Genomic DNA, 19,066 nt, shown 5'->3' with positions numbered 1-19,066 from the left:
TCCTCTTCAGCGTGCAGTAAACTGTGGTGAATCGCCCGACATCCCTCAGTACCGCAAGGTGTTCGTACGAAGCATGTGCCTCTATGTGCCCCAAGACATGTGTAACACAAACGATGTCTATTTACGTGTGCGCGGCGTTCCTGCACAGTAAGCTCGCGGAAACGGGCGCAGTCGACCAGTGTGCGGCATGAGTCGTGACACAGGTTGCAAGTCCTAGTGCTGTGAACATTCACGTGATGGTTGTTTGCTAGTGTCCTTCGGGCTGGTAGTGATCGCGACAAATCATTGTGGTGCGAGTGTTTTTCGAAGGGATTCACTTCAGTGCTTGCCGCTACCGCGATCTCCGTGAACCATTTACCGAATTCTCCTACAGTTCTCTTCGATAGTTTCGCCTTGTGGCGGGCCCACTCTAATCGTCGTTCGGCCGGCAGTTTTGCTACCAACTCCTTTAACAGCGTCACGTTGCAGTCGTACTCTTTCAGTCCGGAAGCTTTTATGGTGGCGCACATCTTACGCACTGCCTTCCCGAAGATTGCCAACGTTTCAAGGCGATCGGTTCTAATTTGAGGCAAACTTCTCACCTTTTCCACCAGGCTATCCACTATTAGATCGGGCCGACCATACTCCGTTCGTAAAATGTCTAGCACTTCCGCTAGTCCATCCGGTAGCAAGAGCAGATGATCCACGGACTCTAGAGCTGGTCCGCGTAGTGCCTGCTGGAGTCGGATGAGATTTTCGTCATCAGTGAAACCACAAGCCTTGGTGGATCGTTCGTAAACGGCTATGAACAGCGGCCACTGCTCCATAGACCCTGAGAACATAGGGAGCTCCTTGGGTGTGCTATCCCGCGCGGCCTTTTGACTTGGTGTCAAAAGGTTCCCCATTACGGCATTTTGATTCGCGGGTGTCGGCTTCAACGTCGAGTTGACGCCGTGTGGCGCCGCCATCGCCATCGCGCCAGCCTGGTTTGGCTGGCCAAAGTGCTTGGTACGATGCGTTTTGATGGAGTCTTCCACCGCGCGTCTCCATTGTGCATATTCTCGTTCCATGGCAGCGGCTTGGTCTTCTGCCAAGGTCCGGTCGTAATCCGGGGGGAAGCTGGACATCGCTGGGGACGACGGTTGATGACACCGGCTTGCGCCCGCCATCGCGCATTCCTCTCGTGATGAGGTTGGTGTCGCTTCATCGACTAACTGCATAGCACTCGCTGTTGCTAAGTTATGTCTCACCGTGGTCGAAGGTGAATGACCGATGCGTTCGCCGCCATCGCGATGAACCATCGAGTTTGTGCCAATATCCTTCGTCTTTTGCATCCAGACTTCTGTTTTCCGCACAAAATCGCTTACATGGCTGCCTCGATCTGAAATCTCTTCCTCGAGTTCCAGTTCGCATAGTTCGAGCTCCTTCTGAACCTTCTCGAGCTCGAACTGTTTCCTAGGGATCTCAAGCCGCTTCCTCCTCACCTCCAGGTCGCGGGGTAGTCCCGCGGGATGCGAGGCTGACTCGTCTTTGTTTGCAGCATCTTCCACGACGCTCACGCGCCTCTCCGGGGAGATGCTGGACGTTTCACCTAGCTGCTGCTGTGTCTCCACCACCACACAGCTTGCGTCCTGTACTGCTCTTTCGTCCATCATCGCAACCAAACGACGTTCCTTCACGGTTTTGTCGCTCGCGGATTCGCACTACTCCCGGTGGCGAGATTTATATACGATAGTATCGCGCGCGTAACTTCGGAATACTATAAACGATTACTCGTCACTGCACGTTCGCGGCGTCTTCACTATACTTTCCACGGAAAGATTTACGAGTTATTTCGCGCGTTTGTTCGTACTACTTCGGTTGAAGATTTATATACGTTTCAGTGTGGTGAACGAGTCCAAAGTTTGTGTATTTATCACTGTGAAGAACTAATTTTGTGAAATGTTGCGAAAGTCACTTAAGAAAAGGAAAAAAATGTGGATATTTCTGCTGGGGAAAAATCACAAAATTAGTTTTTATTCCTTCCTTTGACTTTTGTGGTTGTAAGAGGCCGAAGGCGCATCCTTCGGCTCTATTTATACTCTCCCTCTCTCCCCACCGCCATCGTAAACCGCGGTTACAAATGGAGGGCAGCTTAGCCCTATGCCCTATCCTGGTAAGCCGTCAGAAAAAACCCTACAACAGTCACGAGCGTAAAAGATTTGTCAGGCTTTCTGTTTGTAAAGAAACGCTGTTCACAACATATGCATTTACTAATTTTATTAAATTGTCTGTTTTTGGTAGAAACACGAAAAGGTTAATTGGGTGTTTCTAATACACTGATGTACACAAAGGTTATACGTGTAAAAAAATATTCGACCGCATGTCCTCGGCGCGGACCAGTGTTTTCGAGAAATGTGCCGCAGAGTCAGCATTGCATCCGATGAATTCAGGTATCATCAACGTTTTCAAGCATTATACCGCAGTCTTGGCATTGGCTAAGAAAGATTCGGGAAGGGGTCCCGCGGTCTTGAGATAAAGTGTGAAACCCTGTAGAGCTTCCTCGTCGAATGGAGAGTCTAATGTTGAGGAATGTTCCCAAATTCAACAATCCTCAGCAGGGATTTCTCGACCGGCCACCATGGACTCTTTCTTTACTGCACTGAAACCGTTTACATTAGAAGCCAAAAGAAAGCAGGATGAGCTTTTATTAAAACTAATTTGCCAAGAGTCGCTTCCTTTCTCTATTACCGAAAGTGAGGCGTTTAAGAAATATAGTTCTGGGTTAAATTCAAACTATGAATTAGCTAGCCGCAAAACTGTTTCAGAAGCTATTTTGAATCGGGAGTATAACAAAAGCCTGCAACAGGTCAAAACTTGCTTTGGAAAATACCACAAAAATAGCGCTGACCTCAGGTGGATGGTCGAACATCAACAATGAGGCCCTTTCCGTTTGAAGCTCGTAGGCTGAAATTTCAGCCTGTCAGCTGTTTGCATTGTATAGTAGTTTTCGAGCAGCTATCTGAGGGAGTATAATATACAGGTGGGCTTATCCCAAGGTATATGAATTTAGAAGACTGATTTTTATCGCTTCTGCTTCTGAATGCAGATTTTAAGAGTGTTTTGAGCATTCGTCAAGCCTCCAGAAAGCTCGTTGGAGCAAAAGTTTTCACTCTTTCTGTCAAAAAGTGATATTCAAAATGATTATAAAAAAATGCTATGAGACCACCTGGACTACATACACTTTGATTCCAGATTCGATCACCTGATTTCTTTAATGCACCTTGGGATAAATGTAAACAACACCGTGTTTTCGAGCAGGTACTCGAATCTAATTCTAGCTTAGAAGCTAGAATAATCTAGACTGAAAATCGCAGGCTAGTTTTTTGTGTGGTTTTGTATGGATTTTTTACATGATTTCAGCCTCCAACTGTCAAACTCCATACAAAAAACTAACTAGAATCGTGAAGGCCCCCAATACTAGCTTTTATGCACTAACAGCACATTACATCGATAACGATAATAAGTTATGTTCCAATTTACTCGAATGTTCGGAGTTTCCGTATCAACACACTGGCCATAATATTGCAGAGTGGGTAAATGAAGTAACAGAGAAGTTTGATATAACGGAGAAAGTAGTTGTTTTAGTAACTGACAACGCGAGTAACTCAGCTGCAAAGGAACTAAAACAAGTAAATCATTTTCCATGTTTTGCACATAGTTTAAATTTAGTTGGTAAAAAACCGATAGAAGAAACAATTGAAACCACAGTTGACGAAGTAAAACGTATTGTTACGTTCTTTAAAAAAAGCAGTACGGCAACTAAAAAACTTTCCGAAGTACAAACCCAATAAAATTATCCCGTTCTTAAACTAAAACAAGACATTGTTACTCGTTGGAATTCGACTTACGATATGCTGGAACGGTTTTTAAGAACAAAATACCATTACTATCTTGTTTAGATACAATTAAGATGAAAACTTCTGTGCAAAACAAAGACTGGATTGTGATAGAGCAGGCAATCAAAATTGTACAAAACTTCGACTACGCTACAAAAATTGCTTCATCAGAAAAAAACCGTTACATTATCACACATGGGACTCCTTATCAAAATTCTCATAACTAAAACTACTGATTTGTTGAACGAAGAATTTGAAAGTTCAGTGCGAAAATTAGGAAACTATTTGATTCATGGTCTTGAAGAAAGATTTGATCCCATGTTTCGAAATACGATCGTAAATCAAGCAATGTTACTCGATCCACGTATGAAACGTCAAAGTTTTGAAAACGAAGAAAACAGATACGAACAAACATATCAATCTATTATCGATATTATCGAAACAATTTATCCAAATCAGAACATTATTGATACAGCCACATCAAACTCTCTAAGTCAAGACAACCAAGAAAAGGATCAATATCGTCAACACTTATTTGGAGACTTTGTCAGTAGAATATCTATTAGACAAGTGGTGTCCGATCCTAAAACTAAAGCAAACCAAGGACTAGACGATTACATTGCATCGGAATATGCTGAAGTAGAAACTGACCCTTTGGCATGGTGGAAGCAAAACCAATCTAGGTTTCCAAACCTGTATAAATTAGTACAAGGTATTTTTTATATACCAGCCACATCCGTGCCATGCGAACGAGTATTCTCAAAAGCTGGACAAATCTATACCGGAAAAAGATCGCGATTGGATTCTAAAAAACTTACTGAGCTACTTTTTCTACAACGCAACGGTTTTTAGATTAATTAAGAACTTTAAAATTAAGTTTCAATTGTTTGAATTCAAAAACTGATCAGAGAAATTGATTAGGAACTTCCAAACGATTCAATTTTTGCATAAATACATTTTTACTCTTAAATTTTATTTGAGGAGTTCTCAATAGCTAAGCTGAAAATCGATTTTGTTTATAAGAAAGTGATATGAATTTACTTATAAATAAAAGTTGAAAAGTAAAATATAACATCATTAATTATTCATGCCAAATTTTCAAATGTTGATTTTTTCACTTTTTTGATTGCATAAACACCATACAGTTTGTACTACTTGCTGGAGCAGATTTGCAAAAAACAGGATGGAATCTATTTTAATCACACAATCGTCGTACAACATCATACCACCTCGGGCGAGCGAACGAACCACCGCACGCGATCAGTTCATTTCACTGAGCGAACTGGACCGCACTTGATCTTTAAAAAGAATCAATATTCCCATGTCCATGGTCCCGGGTGGTTACAACTATCGGAGGAAGAAAAATGCCAGCAGTGTGTTGGCAATTCCCGAAGAGGAGTTATTGGAACGAAGGAAGAGCTCATTGGTGGCCGCAGAAAGTAGCGAGAGCGATGATTGGTGTGATAGATTTTCCAACTATGACAAATTACTGCGGATCACTGCGTATTGTATGAGATTTATTCGTTGTTGCCAACGAAAGCTGGATCTTAAACACAAAGGTGTTTTGTTGGTGAGCGAGCTAGCAGAGGCAAAAATTCGACTGGTGAAAAGAGAAAAACGCATTTACTTTGCGGCTGAGATAAAGGAGTTGTCTTCTGGACAAACGGTACGTCCCAAATCATCACTGAAGACATTAGGAGCTTTTTTGGACGGTGATGGTTTACTCCGAGTTGGTGGCAAGTTTGTAGCAGATTTCCGTTGGCGCTACCCAAGAAGTCACGATTTACTAGGCTAAAGGCAGAATATTATCATCGATTGACACTTCATGGTGGGCCAACTGCAACATTGAGCGCACTCAGGAGAGAATTTTGGCCAATTCAAGGGCGATCTTTGGTCAATAGTGTTTGCAGAGGCTGTCCAGTATGCTTCAGGATGAATCCCGCGTTAGTTCAACAACCACCAGGACAGCTACCCGTGTCTCGTGCTATGCCAGTTCGATCATTTTCGATCGTAGGGGTTGATTTCTGTGGACCCATTTACTTGAAGCCGGTGCATCGCCGAGCAGCTGCTGAAAAAGCATATATTTCAATCTTTGTGTGTTTTTCAGTAAAGGCTGTTCTCATCGAGCTTGTGGAGTCTCTATCAACTCATACATTTCTAGCGGCGTTTCGTCGGTTAGTGGCAAGACGTGGTTTGCCCAGCGAGGTCTATTCTGACAACGATCTCAACTTGTAAGGAGCGAGTAAGGTGATCGATGACTTCTACACGTTGATGAACAGCGATTCGGCGGTGGAGGATATATCGAGGTATGCTGTTGGCGCTGGCGTTAATTGGCACTTCATCCCGCCCCATGCACCGAACGGCGGCCTTTGGAAGGCAGCGGTAAAGGCGGCAAAACGCGTCCTACTGAAGGTTGTTGGTGATCGGCAGCTGGCATTTGGGGAGATGTCGACGGTACTGGCACAAGTGGAAGCTCAACTCAACAGCAGACCGCTTACACCGTTGTCGGAGGATCCGGAAGAACTTGATGTATTGACGCCGGGGCATTTTCTAATCGGGGCTCCGATGAACGTTCTACCGGAGCCTGACGTGGGTGATGTACCAATCAATAGATTGAAGCGGTATGAGGAATTGCGTAGAGTGGTACAGAATCATTGGGCGCGTTGGCGTTGGGAATATTTTAGCGAACTACATAACGAACATCAACGCGGCAAGACAGTAGTAGAGCTAAAGGTAGGACAAATGGTCCTGTTGAAAGAGGATGGGAAGACTCCTCACCATTGGCTAATGGGACGGATTGCTGAGGTATTTCCTGGCCCAGATGGCGTAGTGAGAGTTGTTAGTATCAGGACTATGAACGGCTTGTATAAGAGGCCAGCGAATCGAATTAGTATTCTTCCGTTTGAGGGAGTGAATTAGATATCATAAAGGCATTTTGTGAAGTAATGGAAAGAAGTAAATTTGGTAAATTTAGGTGGCCACTATGTTGGAATGTAAAGGTTATGAAACGGTCATTTTGAATTGTCTGCGGTTGTTTTATTTTGAGGATGGGCTTTAGCATAATTATGCTTTGATTTTGAAATAGAATACATATCTACATCTAATTTTGGATATGCGGACGTTCTCTCGCGGCTCATGAACAATTACTCCAAAACAGATGAAGAGTTCGTTACCTCCAACATTCAACATAATTTGAAATGCTACATCAAGGTGTCCTGTGTTGCAGGATGTTAAGAAATTGTTTAAAGAAGGATGGCCTAGACGAGCTAAAGCTATCGAAAATGAAGAAGTTCGTGGATATTTTGCTCATCGAGAAGCCATCTCAACAGTAAAAGGATGTCTAATGATGGCAGATCGAATAGCAATTCCAGAAGAATTCCGAAATCGCATTTTAAAACAGCTTCATCGGGGACATTCCGGGACAGAACGCATGAAGTCAATAGCGAGAAGTCACGTGTTTTGGCCGAAATTAGACAAACACATTGAAAATTTCGTTAAAAACTGTGTTAGTTACATGAGCCAAGCCAAATCACCATGCCGACTTCAACCACAGCCATGGCCACAAGCAACCAGGTCGTGGGAGAGAATTCACATTGATTTTGAGGGTCCACTTTTCGATAAATTTTTATTTATCGTTCTGGATGCTTACTCGAAATGGCCAGAGGTGAAGATTATGCCATCGGCAACAACATCATCCACTATAGAATTCCTCGAAGAGTTATTTGCGCGGTATGCGAATCCATCAACAATTGTTTCTTATAATGGAAGTCAATTCACATCCACGCAATTGCATAATTTTTATAAAGAAAATGGAATTAATCATTTAAAATCAGCTCCATACCACCCACAGTCCAATGGCCAGGAAGAGAGATTTGTGCGGAAGAGAGAAAAAATAGCGAGATCTCTACAGGTTTTCCTTCAGGTTTTCCGTTCAACACCATGCAGAAAATTAAACGGAAAAATGCCAGCTGAACTCATGTTAGGAAGGAAAATGAAAACGATGTTAACTTTGTTGGAACTCGAAAAGGAACATCAAGTCCCATCAAACAAGTAAGACGAAGCTTTCGGAAGGGAGAAAATCTCTACGCGAAAATGTATTCAAGAAACAAATGGAGTTGTGCAGCTGGTGATATCATCCAGCGGATTGGAAAGGTAAATTACACTTTTTTATTAACCGATATACATGGAAGTCGAAAACTCATTCGAAGCTATATCAACCAACTAATGTCAAAAACGTGTGATCAACCAGATGAAAAATCGAACAGTCCCTTAAATATTTTGGTTGATATGTTTGGACTTAAACGAAAAAGTAAATTTGGAGACCACAAATGGACAAGAAACAATAGTTACACCACTTCAACAGGAAATAGCAAATTTGGAGACCACAAATGGACAAGAAACAATAGTTACACCACTTCAACAGGAAATAGCAAATTTGGAGATCACCAACGAACAAGAGATAATAGTTGCACCTGATTCACCACCAATTCCACAATAGGAAACAGCAGATTTGGAAAATGAACAAGAAATAACAATCGCACCTATTCCAGCATTTCCATCAAAAGAACAAGAACAACCATCAAATTCTGTTGATCGTCCGGTTGGACAACAGAATGAAGAATCAAGACAACAACTAGAGATCGAAATAGGACGACCAAAAAGAAATATTAAACGGCCAGAAAGGTTCGCTCCATTTTTCGTAAAATGGAATTAAAAAAGAAGATATGCCATGTGATTACATCATGTGATCACAGTACACATTGAGATAAAAGAAATATATTAATTTTTGATTAGCCTTCACGCTGAACAGTCGTGTCTTCAATTGTTTCATTTTGTACATTACAATACTTTGCCAGTCGGGGAGGCTATCCCGGTGGCTGTAGGCGTCCGACGTACAGCTGTTGACCATCGTAGAAATGATGAAAATGTGCGACTATGAGGGGCGCGGTGTTGAATACCGCCTATAAAATATTCTCCCTGATCCTTCAGGATCGCCTTGTCCCGCACGTCGAAGAGATAGTAGGAAACTATCAAAGAGGATTCCGAAACGGAAAATCAATCACTGATCAGATCTTCACCATGCGGCAGATCTTGGAGAAGATGGCTGAATACAGAAACGACACATACCATCTCTTCATAGACTTCAAAGCCGCATACGATAGCATAACCAGGGTAAAACTGTACGACGCTATGAGCTCATTTGGAATCCCGGCCAAACTGATAAGGCTAGTTAGAATGACTATGACCAACGTCACATGCCAGGTGAGGGTGGATGGAAAACTCTCAGGACCTTTTGCTACCACCAAGAGTCTGCGCCAGGGGGACGGGCTTGCCTGTCTCCTATTCAACTTGGTGCTAGAGAGGGCCATCCGCGACTCGAGGGTGGAGACTACGGGAACCATCTTCTATAAGTCAACCCAGATCCTGGCATACGCTGATGATATAGACATCATTGGTCTGCGGCTCTCCTATGTAGCAGAAGCCTACCAAGGGATTGAGCAGGTGGCAGAGAGCCTCGGATTGCAGATAAACAAGGCAAAGACCAAACTGATGGTGGCAACATCAGCGGGCCTACCAATAAATAATCAGAATTTACATAGGCGCGATGTACAGATAGGTGAACGCACGTTTGAAGTCGTCCCAGAATTCACCTATCTGGGGTCAAAGGTCAGCAACGACAACAGTATGAAAGCTGAGTTGCGCGCAAGGATGCTGGGGGCCAACCGGTCATTCTACAGCCTGAAAAAGCAGTTCACCTCAAAGAACTGTCGCGACGGACGAAGCTGGGACTATATAGCACCTATATAGTTCCGGTACTCACATACGCCTCTGAGACATGGACACTGTCCAAATCTGACGAAACCCTCTTAGTCGCGTTTCGAGAGAAAGATGCTCAGAAGGATAATTGGCCCCGTATGTGTGGAGGAGCCGCTATAATGACGAGGTATACGAGATGTACGGCGACCTCACTGTCGTACAGCGTATCAAGCTCGCCAGGCTCCGGTGGGCTGGCCATGTTGTACGCATGGAAACGGACGACCCAGCCCGTAAAGTCTTTTGAGGCCGTCCACAAGGACAGAGGAGGCGTGGTAGGCCCAAATTGAGGTGGCAAGATGGCGTGGAGGCGTCCGCCATTAAGGCCGGGATAACGGACTGGAAGACGAAGGCGCGAGACTGTGAGCGGTTTCGGACACTCCTGAGGCAGGCCAAGACCGCAAAGCAGTTGTAGCGCCGGATAAGTAAGTAAGTAAGTATGAGGGGCGCATGTTAACACGTGTTACCAAATCGAAAAGAGTTTACGGATTCGAATTGTATGTACGATGTTGACAATCGTTTAACGTGTTCGAAAAATAGTGTTACGACGTTGAGCTGGCTTGAGAAACCCTTTAAGAGGTACCGTGTATTTCGGGGACCGCCTGTACTTCAATCTGCCATTTAGGGGGGCAGTCGCCACTATGGGATAGAAGAAAATGCAATACGTCAAAATGTTCAATGATTGATGGTCTGTTTTCCAATTTTAAATATTTGTGTTTTATCGTGCAGACAACAATTACACCTGTTTCCATCTACGTTCAAATCGCAAACCGCCTGCTTCGAGTCGCATGCCACTACGATCAAATCGCGAACCACGAATAATAGTTGAAACAATTCGTCGCGATCCATTCGTCGCTCAATTCAAAATGAACGTATGACAGCACCATTCATGCGTTTATAATCTAGTATTAAGCTCTGTCACTGTCATTTGGATTGTTATGTCATTCTTGTTTTTGTTATTTTAACAGTTTGATTTGTGTGTTTCTTGTTGTAATTTTACCACTTAAAAACAAATTAAAAATGAATTACATGCAATATTATGATGATGATGACGAAGAAGAACAACTGTTGTTGAGGAATACTCGTAAGAAATTGAGAAAAGAAACAGATATTGTGCAACTACCTGATCAAGCGTAAGTAAATACAATACAATACAATCCTTAGTTAAATTTTCTTACCATTGTTTTTTTTACATTTTAGGTTTGCTAACAGCTTCCGGATCATTCTGTCCCCAACCACGAAGCGAATCAGACGTGTTCGATATGCGCTCCAAGTGGATGGATTTTTTGCCGGACAACCTCGACCATACGCACTGCAAAGGAATACGTGTGATAACGATCGGAAAGCGATCTGTGCTTAGTGTATAGTGCGTACAGTGTGTAGTGCGTAGAGTTGTGTGCAGCGCGTGTATACGCGCTGCGAGTGTACTGTTGTGTAGGTTTGTGAGTGTAGAGCGCATTCGTCGAACAGGTGCGTAGCGCTCGTTCGTCGTGTACTCTCGCTCTCGTGTGTCTATTTGTGGTAAGTGATCCTCTCTTGTTTACCTATCCTTTCTCGTCACACAGTCCCAAGAAAACATTTTGGACTTAGCTTGAACAAAAACTGGGCTGTCTTGCTCTATCTTCTATACCGCACCTGCTTGCGCTCATTCGCGAGCGTTAAAATATACTCTCCCGATTTCATGTTCTCGCGAATTGCCTGCTGCTGTAAGAATGTATGAGTGAATGTGCAGCGTTTTTCTCTGTGCTTCCTCTTTTCCCCCCTCGGTCGTACTCCCTTCTTCCATCGACTCGATTCGCGATTCCTGATTCAACCGCGCAGTAACATTTGTAAGGTTCCGTGACAATGAGATACTGTACGAAAATATACACAACTATTCCCGCTGCGCAAATTCAAGCAGTTTCCTGCGCAGGAAATGTACCAAAGCCTGCGCTGGCCAGCGCAGATTTTGGCTGATCTCCCGCGCGGGACTTCAGCGATTTCAGCGCAGGGTTAGCGCCATCTGTTGGCGAAATGGACAAACAATTTATGGCGGCGGAGCAAAAAAACGGTCAAAAATTTTAAAAATATTGGCGCCCAATTTTTCGTCCGCTTCTTCTCCCTCCCTCAACCTGCCTTGCCTTACTTGCGCTTCAGCCCGTGGCTTCCGCCGCCAGCTGATTGGGTGTTGTGGTGTATGCGTTGATACTCATACGTGCATTGCAGTTGTGTATTGTTATTGGTGGGTGTTAGAATTTATTAATTAGTGTGTGACCTTGAGACGATGCGGGAGAAGCTGTTTTGGGATTTAAAGTGTTATCGGTGTATTGATGGTTTATTTTATTTCTTGCCGCTGCTGATGAGACCATTCGATGCCCGTGCCAATCGAGGGTGAAGAAGCCTATTTAAAACAAGCGTAGAAGAACGTCTAATACTAATCTATTTTTTTTTAATTTTAGCATGTTTGATGCTTCAACGACCTTCTAAGCATCATTTAACACAGTGTATAGTGGCAATAAATTTTATTTTTTTAATGTGCCGAAATCTGTCTCGCGTTTTCGGGTCTCGACTCACACACACACACACACACACACACACACACACACAGCGCGGGGAAAGTGACCGTTCACTCTATCATGCCGCGATTCCCCACCCCGCCCGGCGCTTTGAATGAGGATGCGCTACAAGATAGCTGAACCAGCCGTTCTACCGATAAGGTAGTCGTTCTGGTTCGTGCAGGAGGGGGGGGGGTTTGGGGGTTGCGTGCTCGCGTGTGTGCGTGCGTGCGTGTTTGTGTGTGTGCGTGCGTGTGGAAACCCCAAAACTATTTGATTCTGTTGCGTACATTTTCATCCGTTGCGGCTACAAAGTCCATGCATTCTCGATTTCGCTACCTGAGAGACAACACAACTATCGGATGGGCACCACCATCTTTGCGATCGGCTCTGCTGTTGGGGGTGTTAAAAAGAAACACGATCGAAGCAAACGTGCGTGTGATATGTAGCACATTTCTTTCCAATTCAGCTAGCAGACGCAAGTGGAATCAAAACTTGAATTGAACTCATACAAAAGAGGATTCTGGATTGGTTTATTACGGTGCGCGTATGGTGCTGCACCTGTCCGTCCAGAATATCGCGGCTTGTTGACTTAGAGTCGGTATCATGACGCCGTGCGACCGGCACTGCCTTGGAATGGGTAAGGCTCGGTAGGTTCATGTCCTTTGTTCAAGTGTATTCCGTGCATTTGTCGCGCCACGGCGGGACACCCGGCAGCAACAAAGTCATAACAACTCTTCCCCGGTACGGATGCCGCTTCAAAGTTCTTTTTCTTATTATTATTCTTGTCATTACGGCCTACGCGATCATGTTGGCCTTTTCAGGACTTGACGTACACGTAGCCGGATAGTCAGCCCTTGCTACGGCGGACGATCCATACGCGGCTAGAACTCACGACGAGCATGCAGATGTGAGGAATGACGGCGGTGTTGCGGGACCGCTCCTATCCAGCGTGCAACTTGCATACTGCCACACTGTCTCCTGTCCGGTGCATACGCAGCAGGCAGGAGGAAGGATGCACCTCCTCAACAAAAAAACACCGTCATGAACCAGCGGCGGATCTAACGGTAGACGGACTAGGTGGTCGCCGAAGATCTCTAGTATGTAGTATGGCGTATATTTACAAGTGGACAGAATATTAGCGACAAGGGCCCGCGGAAAGATGGTCGTTGGGGCCCCGTGGCGGGAGAACCATTTCCCCCCCGCCTCCCCCCTCATGCCGGCAATAATTGTAGGGCCTGTGACCGATGATCGTAAAGGTCCCATGGCCTAAGCCCCCTCCCCCCTCCCTCCCTCTGCTGGCAATTTAGATATACTGTTAAATCTCCCAACAGCTGTGTGCCAGTACCCCCTCCCTCCGGTCATCAGTTACCATTTACAGGGGTCTCAATTCGTCTTTCCGCTTTTCATGAACACCTTCCTTTCCGATGGATTATAACATTCCGGAAGAGCATACATTCGGCGACAGTTTTGCACACACACGCACACTCACACCCTTGCGCAGATGGCTCAGCATATCTAATCTACACCATACGTAATCTACACCATACGAAAGCAAAAAAGCTTAGTGTAATAAAGTTATGCTTAATGCTTAACACGTTCAGTTCGATGGCAAACCCCAGGGACTGCCAGTGGACTTTCCAGTATACTGATTTCACAATCAACTTGCGTTCTAGATGCCGGCGGAACAGAATGTTGATGAAAATCAGCGCCGGGTTGAATGTGTTAATGCGGTTTAGGGTTCTGCGAATTGCACAGCAAACCCTCCAGCGTGAGCTAGCGATTCCTTAGTCATTTTTACTTGGCAGCGTTTGAACTCATTGGGCTTTTTTGGTTTGATTTGTGAAAATTAAACTTCATCGTCGCAATGTTTGTTAACGGCTTTTTTAAGCGCTACAACAGCTCGCGAGCATTGACCACACGCGAGAAAGAGATAGCGTTATGGAGGGAAAAGGCACGGACGACGGCTGACAGCGATTGGTCGTCTGACGCACCAACACATCCAAACCTTCGACACCGCGCTCAGGCGAGGGGTATGAGGCGGAGCCAGGGACGGGTAGCTCGACTGGCTGCTTGACAAATTTGCTGTTGGAGAGAAAAGGAAGGCATGATAAAATTCTCCGAACGCCCTGATTTCTTCCGTCGCTTTGCACAGCGGGTTTCAATTCGCATCGGTGGTCCACACGGAACGCCGATAACCCAAACACCACCTGCCAATGTCAAATTTTCGATATTGGCGGTTGTTGACGCAACGATAATAGTAGATAATATATATATATATATATATATATATATATATATATATATATATATATATATATATATATATATATATATATATATATATATATATATATATATATTATATAAAACCATGTTCATTAAAAAACCTCATAAGTTCACATTTTAAACTTAACGGACAGTCAAGACGAACGTCAGAAAAGAGGGAACAAGGATGTAGGGATCGAGAGCAGCCAGGAAAATAAATATATAGTATAGATTCAAATAAGGCAAGTAACAATCATTTAATAATGATCAGATAATCAGATAAGAACATACAAATTATAACGACCAAGCGTTTTACGGGTGGCGGAAGGTTAATTGGCCGTTTTAATAATATTTAGCACAATTCGGAAGAGCACACAATTAATTAAACACAGAAGTCAGTGGCTTACGTCTGTTCAGTTCAATGTCGCGCCAAGAAGAGAGCTTTATTTTATGACAGTTCATCTAGCACACCGGGTGCTCCAGCGGTCAAGGTATAATGCGTATATACCGCTGCGTTTGGGGTTCGGGTTGAGTGCACAGTGGGCGATATTAGTCCGGACGTTACAGCTCGGCTATCCTGAACAATAAATTGCCCTCAATTTCCTAATCACTGGACTCGGTCCAACGTCGCAACTTATTCGCTTCTAGAACCCCATCGTAGGGTAGTTGTGTGAGTTGACATCCTTCTACATCACGTACCACGTACCTATCATGAGGTAACACTTTATGAATGACATACGGTCCCCTGAACTTGGGATTGAGCTTCTTATTACCGCTATCGGTCGTATCGGTATTACGTATGGCTACTAATTCACCTTCTTTGTAGCATTGTGGTGGTTTATGCTTCTTGCTAAAATAATCCTCATTCTTCCGTTGAGATTTTTCTATGTTTTCTAACGCTTTAGCCCGAATGGCTCCTAAGTCCCTAGGCACTTGGTCAAATTTTTCGTCTAAGTGTTCGACTATTTCATCTGGAATCTTACCGCGTTGTTCAACACCAAAGAGCAAGACAGAGGGGCAGAAGTTCGTAGATGTGTGGACGGTATTGTTTAAGGCATACTCAGCTGATCGCAACTTGGACACCCAATCGGCCTGGTCTGGAGCATCAGATAGTTTGCTAAGGATGGGACGCAACACGCGGTTCACCCGTTCTACCTGTCCATTGGCTTGTGGGGATCCGGTGGCGTTGAGGACATGACTAATGTTATGCGATTCCAAAAAGTCCTCAAACAAGGTGGAGGTGAAACAAGTAGCACGATCGCTAACAATCCGCTTAGGGCGGCTATAGTAAGACATGTATTGAGAGAGGGCAGAACACACTTCTTTTGCATTAGTGGAAGAGGTTGGGTAAAGTTTGGTTAATTTAAGGAAAGCATCGATAACAACAAGTATGTACTTCTTGCGTAAAGGGGAACTAGGCAGTGGACCTAAATGATCGATATGGATTGTATCGAAGGGCAAAGGTTCTTTAGGGATGCTGTACATATTTCTGGCATTAGTATGATGAGGTGCAGAATAAACAATACACTTGAGGCAGTTCTTAATGAATTTGTCGATGGTGGGCTTCATATGGGGGAACCAATAATGCTGACTAATTTTTCTAAAGGTTTTGTTAATTCCTAGGTGGCCAATTCGCACGTGAGTGTGTCTAATTACGTTGTCGACCATTTCCGAAGGGACATACAATTGAGGTTGACCATCAGGTATGTCGCGATAGACAAGCCCATCTTGAAGTAAGAATCCGTCAACTTCTTCTGATTCTAACCGATGTTTAAGAGCTTCGATAGATGGGTCACGTGTCTGAGCTACTTGAAGCTGGAAGTCAAGGTCAATCTCAGTGCGACTCAGTGCATCGACATGGGGCATAGAGGTACCTGAGCGATGACAGATGGTGTAATCGTAATTTTCCAGAAACAAGGACCACCTGGCAATCTTAGCGGAAGCATTACGGTTCTTAAGGGTTTCAACCAGGGAGTTGCAATCGGTAACTATTTTAATGGGGAGCCCATGAGCATAAGTGTGGAAGCGCTTAAGAGCGTAAATGATGGAAAGAGTTTCAAGTTCATAGCTGTGTAACTTGGACTCATCTTTTGAAGTGGTTTTGGAAAAGTAAGCGACAGGGTGTAATTTATTGTCATCTTGTTTTTGAAGGAGTATGGCACCAAAACCAAAAGAACTCGCGTCACAGTGTAATTCGGTTTCCCGCTTTGGGTCGAAGATGGAAAGAACAGGGGAATGAACAAGTTTGTCACGTAGGGCTTCAAAAGCGTGTACGCAAGTTGAATCGAAATTAAATGCTTCATCCTTCTGAAAACAACCCAAGGCAACGCCTAAGCTGCTTCAGGTTAGTGGGCATAGGGTAATTGGTAAGGGCTTGAATATGCCGATCACTAGGTTGAATTCCATTGAAATTAGCTTTGTAGCCCAAGTATTCTATTTCCTCGTGAGCAAATTTGCATTTATCATGACGGAGTTCCAAATTGTTCTGTTTAATCTTTTCTAAGACAGATCTAAGAGTAGTAAGATATGAGTTAAGAACGCTGCTCTAAGGATAGAGTATCTCCTAAATCCAGTTCATTTTCGGCTTCGATTACATCGAGCGAGCAAATACTCCTAATAGCATCTTCTAATTTTTCTGGAAGAGTTGTATCGACTTCTTCAAGTTCCGTCAACGGGGTTTTAGTAATACATGATTTTGAAAAAGATGAATAAGTAAGGGAAATATTAAGAGAATTAAGTAAATCGCGACCAATAATGACAGGCCACGCAATTCCAGGTAATATAATAAAAGAATGTCGAACAGAATGATCCCTAAACTGGATTGTGCAATTAATTCGTCCTCGAGAATAAAGTGGTCCCTTAACCATAGTGCAATATTCAGTTGTTGAAAGAGGTCCTAGCAGCCTAGCTGGTACTACTGTGTCACTGATGAAGCTCACAGGACTCCCCGTATCGAGAAGGGAACGAACGCGATTGAGGGTGGTACGCTTAGTAGAAGGGTGTAAAAATGTCAAACTCACCTCTTGGTTTGTGCCGAGAGTATCTTCCGAGCTAATACCGCCCTCAACAGTGGCGTTGGCCCGACGTTCAGGACAATTGCGGTAGACGTGCCCAGTCTGGAAACAGCGGAAACATCCGCCGGGTGGGCGCTTCGGCTTGGAGCAGGCACTCTGAAGGTGTCCAAATCGGGAGCAGTTGAAGCAGCGGACAGGTTCCTGCGACAGTTGGGGCCGTTCCATACGGCTGTTCGTCGGGGCCCGAACATCGGCGGAAGGGGGCTTGATGGCTCGAAGATGACGGCAAGACTCGAAAAGCTTCAGCTTCTTCCGGAAATCTTCCATCGTGAGGGGCATGAAATGCAGGCTTGAAGTAATTGACGGGCTTCCCAAGCCATCGATGACGATCGGGATCAGTTCCGAATCAGAGATGTCGGCTTGGCCAGCTATGCGCTGCATATCGAACAGGTAGCGGAGGGCAGATTCTTGGGGCTGCAGCCGACGATTACGGAGTAGGCGGTACACAGATTCAGGAGTAGCGACGAAATGAAGGTTGTCGATCAGCTCCATTCAGGCGGCCTCGGGATGGTTTGCGCAAGCGGAAACTGATGCCATAGCCGAGGTGGTGGGCTGCGCCGCACGGGGGGAACGAGCGACCAGCTCGAGAGAGGCGTAAAGTTGCCGAAGTTGTGTGACGGTGGCGGTATTCGGTACGTCGACGCCGGCTTCGAGGAGCGCCCGGCGAAATTCGTCTTTGCCTACCATTTTATGAAATGGCATTATGTCACACGCACACACATACACAGACACACGTATACCGGCTGGTAAGGCGGCTAGCAGGCGGTTTTGTAGGCGATTTTTTGTTGGTTATCCCACTTCTGAGATGTAACGACCAAGCGTTTTACGGGTGGCGGAAGGTTAATTGGCCGTTTTAATAATATTTAGCACAATTCGGAAGAGCACACAATTAATTAAACACAGAAGTCAGTGGCTTACGTCTGTTCAGTTCAATGTCGCGCCTAGAAGAGAGCTTTATTTTATGACAGTTCATCTAGCACACCGGGTGCTCCAGCGGTCAAGGTATAATGCGTATATACCGCTGCGTTTGGGGTTCGGGTTGAGTGCACAGTGGGCGATATTAGTCCGGACGTTACAAAATATAAGTTTATTAAGTAGAAACATGAAAACAGTTAAGATAGAATAGCGATTAACGAAAAGTATCGCCGCATTCAAAATAAAAATCAGGCTAATCGCAGAGAGAGTGAGATAGCGAGAGGCGATACATCCGTTCGTATGGAAATGTCAAAATAGGAGGCTTTTCGAGGAGAGGAGGAGAATCGTCTGTCTTGCGATTGATCTTAGCTAGGATAGACGCGACTATTCGATTGGACGGAATAAAAAGTTGTTATTAATAAAAAAAATATTTCGGAAATCACCACAAAGGATTCATGTAAAAATCAACTAAAAGCAAGGCGCAGTTTCAAAATAAATAGAAGATCGCACAGCTATAAATTGTTTATAACATGCAGCTGCATAAACACTGTTTCATGAAAACACCAATTAATGAGCATGACTCAACATAGCAGGATGTAACCAT

The sequence above is a fragment of the Anopheles merus genome, chromosome 2R (genome assembly GCF_017562075.2).
Source record: "Anopheles merus strain MAF chromosome 2R, AmerM5.1, whole genome shotgun sequence".
Lineage (NCBI taxonomy): Eukaryota > Metazoa > Arthropoda > Insecta > Diptera > Culicidae > Anopheles > Anopheles merus.
Note: the sequence above shows the minus strand (reverse complement) of the source record.